The sequence below is a fragment of the Colobus angolensis genome, unplaced genomic scaffold (genome assembly GCF_000951035.1).
Source record: "Colobus angolensis palliatus isolate OR3802 unplaced genomic scaffold, Cang.pa_1.0 Scaffold143, whole genome shotgun sequence".
Classification (NCBI taxonomy): Eukaryota; Metazoa; Chordata; class Mammalia; order Primates; family Cercopithecidae; genus Colobus; species Colobus angolensis.
Window position 1 is genome coordinate 106,952 of NW_012114522.1, and position 4,350 is coordinate 111,301.

The window sequence follows — 4,350 nt, forward strand, 5'->3', positions numbered from 1 at the left end:
GAGGCAGGTGGATCACTTGAGGCCAGGAGTTCCAGACCACCCTGGCCAAAATAGTGAACCCAGTCTCTAAATACAAATATTAGCCAGGTGTGGTGACGGACGCCTGTGGTCCCAGCTACTCGGGAGGCTGAGGCAGGAGAACCCGGGAGGCAGAGGCTGCAGTGAGCCGAGACCTGGGCAACAGAGCGAGATATCGTTTCATAAAAAGTAATAAAATAAAAAGTAAATAAAGAAGCCGGGAAACCCACCAAAACCAAGATGGCATGGGAGTGACCTCTGGGCATCCTCACCGCTCATTATATGCTAATTATAATGCATTAACATGCTAAAAGACACTCCCACCAGCACCATGACAGTTGACAGATGCAACTTTCAGATGTTGCCCTCTGAAAGTTACCCTATATGTTCTAAAAAGGGGTGGAACCCTCAGTGCTGGGAATCACCCACCCCTTTCCCAGAAATCTGATGAAAAATCCACCGCTTGTTTAGCATGTAATCAAGAAATAACCATAAAAATGGGCAGCCAGCAATCCCCGGGGCTGCTCTGCCCATGGAATAGCCATTCTTTATTCCTTTACTTTCCTAATAAACGAGCTTTCCCTTTATGGATTTTCCTCGAATTCTTTCTCGAGTGAGATCCAAGTACCCTCTTTTGAGTACTTGTCCAGTAGCCTTCCCTCCATCTTGCCTGCACAGAGCACATGGCTGAGGAGGAAACCAGATGGGGAAGGACCAGCACTGCAGGGGCCAGGGCCCGAAGGCATCCTTCACATCCTGGGCTGGTGGCTGGGGAACTAATAAAGTCCTTTGTGTTTCTTTGTTTCTTTTTTTGGCTCACGTTAGTCTGAGTTAAATTTCCCCATGCCCAAGTGAAAACTTTGACTGAGAGAAATAGCAAAGCTAGGCCAGGATTTGTACACGGACGGGTTGGTAACTTGTTCGATTAACATGTTGAACATCTCATTTTTCTCTTTCTGTTTATAAGCAAGGATATATGTATTGAAGAGAATTTTGAAATTAGGAAGAACAGTGCTCGCTTTGGCAGCATATATACTAAAACTGGAATGATACGGAGAAGATTGGTGCGGCCCTGCACAAGGATGACGCACAAATCTGTGAAGTGTTCCATACAAAAATATGTTTAAAAAAAGAGAAAACACAAAAGTTCATCTTTAATATTTCATAAGTGCTGTGCAAAGGCAATCCCTATCAACATTTTGTTTGATATTTATTTATTTATTTATTTTTTTGAGACGGAGTCTCACTCTGTCGCCCAGGCTGGAGTGCAGTGGCCGGATCTCAGCTCACTGCAAGCTCCGCCTCCCGGGTTCACGCCATTCTCCTGCCTCAGCCTCCCGAGTAGCGGGGACTACAGGTGCCGCCACCTCACCCGGCTAATTTTTCGTATTTTTTAGTAGAGACGGGGTTTCACCGTGTTAGCTAGGATGGTCTTGATCTGCTGACCTTGTGATCCGCCTGTCTCGGCCTCCCAAAGTGCTGGGATTACAGGCTTGAGCCACCGCGCCCGGCCCTTGTTTGATATTTATATAACTAATACAGTAATTTATTTCTTTCCATGTCATTTGGCTGCTTGATTTTTAATTTTTTTTGAGAGTCTTGCTCTGTTGCCTAGGCTGGAGTGCAGTGGCATGATCTCAGCTCACTACAGCCTGCATTCGAGTGATTCTCGTGCCTCAGCCTCCTGAGTAGCTAGGATTGCAGGCACCACCACCACATCAGCTAATTTTTTTTTTTTTTTTTTTTTTTTTAGTAGAGATGGGGTTTCACCATGTTGACCAGGCTGGTCTCGAACTCCTGGCCTTAAGTAATCTGTCCATCTCAGCCTCCCAAAGGATTACAGGTGTGAGCCACTGTGCCTGGCCTGCTTAATCTTTCATTACTTATTTCAGTCATCCATGATACTGTGAAATTATATTGGGTTTTCATTCAGTCTTCTGGCATATATTTCCCCAAATCCTTGGAGTCTTCAAAGTGATGAATGTCTTTTCTGTATGTTAATGAGGTGGCTGGTGGCTGGTAGCTCCTAGACAGTTTCAGGATAGGAGGGGTCACCAGAAAGAAGAAGGCAGGGTTAGAAGGTTGGGACTCAGCCCTACCCTTGACCTCTGGGAAGGCAGAGGGGCTGATGGTTAAGCTGATCACCAATGGCTAATGATTAAATCATGCCTATGTGATGAAGCCTCCATAAAAACCCAAGAGGCTTCAGAGAGCTTCTGAGTATCCTGGAGGTTCCTAGAGGGTAGCGCACCTCCATTCTATGGGGGTAAAAGCTCCTGTGCTTGGGACCCTTCCAGAACGCTCCCTGTGCATCTTCTCATCTGGCTGTCCATCTGTATCCTGTAAAATATGCCTTGGAAGAAACCAGTAAATGTGTTTCTCTGAGTTCTGTATGCTGATCTAGCAAATTAATTGAACCCAAGGAGGGGGCTGTGGGAGCCCCCAGTGTTTAGCAGGTCAGTCAGAATCACAGGCCCAATAACCAGGGGCTTGCAGTCGGCATTGGAAGTGGGGTTCAGTCTTGTGGGAACTGAGTCCTCGATTTGTGTGGTCAGACACTGTCTACAGGTAGATGCTGTCAGACTTGAATGAGAGGACATCCAGCTGGTGTCTGCTGCAGAACTGATTGCTTGCTTGTTGGTGGAGAGAAGTATTCTGTATTGATTCTTGAATGAGATTACAGGAAAAGGACACTGTGCTTTTCCTGTAGATCCTCAGGGCGGCTAAATATACATATTGAATAAGCTGTAGGAGGAGTTATGAATATTTTGAGAGGAGCAACACACCGGTGTGCAATTAGCTGCATGCCTCTTCATGGGTCACGTGTTCAAAAAATGTTGGGGTTAGCGTAATGGGAGGGTGGAGTTTCCCTCCCTCTGACATCAAAAGATTAAGCAGAGGACACAAGAACCCTCCCTGCATCTCCTCTGGAGACGGCCACAGTCACTCCAGGGTCTGTGGTATCTTAACAGGAAGGGAAGCATTGTCCAGCCATGGCCTCAGACGATTGGCTAAAGGCGATAGAAGAATGACTTGTCTGTTTCTTGTTTTCTAGAGCTGGTTTCTGTTTATTCTTTAGGAAGGCATCCCGGTTAAAGGTTATTAAGAAAGAGGCATAGTGAGGCAAGTCTGACCTCCTGTCCTGTCACGGCCAGGAACTCAGTTTTTAAGGTTTCTCTGGGGTCTGCTAGACCAAGAAGGGGTCTGTTCAATTGGCAGGGGTTTTAGGATTTTATTATATATCTCAAGGTAAAAGTAAACATCACGTCATACTTTTTTTAATCAAATAAAGTACAATATGCACTCAAAACAGTGTTTGAACATTTTAAAGAATACATATTTTATACCTCTGTTAAATGAAAAACTTCAGCTGGATTAAATTTAAATGAGTATAATTGAGCAATGAACGAGTCACGAATTGGGAAGCCCCCAGAATCACAGCAGATTCAGAGACTCCAGGGATGCCTCGTGGTCAGAACTAATTTATTGACAAAAAAAGGGAAGTGATGTACAGAAATCGGAGGTGAGGTACAGAAACAGCTGGTTGGTTACAACTTGGCATTCGCCTTATTTGGACACGGTTTGAACTCTCAGCAGTGAATGAGTGAAGTACGGCTGCTGGGATTGGCCAAGACTCAAGTACTGTTACAGGTGCAGACTCCTAAGTTAGGGTTTCAATGTGTCTACCTATTAAGTTAGGTTGCAGTTCGTCCACATGGACTCAAATAGAGAAGTATGGAGTCCTTCTCAGGCCATATTTAATTTGCTTTAACAATTCCACCCTTTTGGTCATTTTCTCAATTTTGAGAGATTAACCAAGACTTTAGTCATTGATATCACTGTCACCATCGTAAAGGTACTTACTTGGTCTTGAAACCCTCTGAGAAACAGTAGAACAGTGAGTTTTGCAAAGGTAGGAACAAGGACTGAGGGTACCTCCTTATTCTGGAACGTCCTGTTTATAGGAGAATGTGTTAGGATCTACATGTTTCCTTAAAGTCTTCGTTTGATTATGTCACATTTAGCATGAGTGACTCCATTTTTGTTTGGCTTAGTCTGTTGGGACCTAGTGCATGAGCTCAGTCCAAAACAATGGCCTCCCATAATTTTATTGTAATAAATTCACTCTTTTTGTCCAGGTTCTCACTTAGGTGACTGTGGGCGCCAAGCCACCCAGGTGCCAAGGCAAGAGACCAAGGACACAATCCGTTCCAGTGTGATTAAAAAATACAGAGAGAATAAGAATAGTTATACTAGAAATAGATTATAGATATGATTATATATGAATATTATTAATCATTACTTTGTAGCATTACTCTTTATTCCAATGTT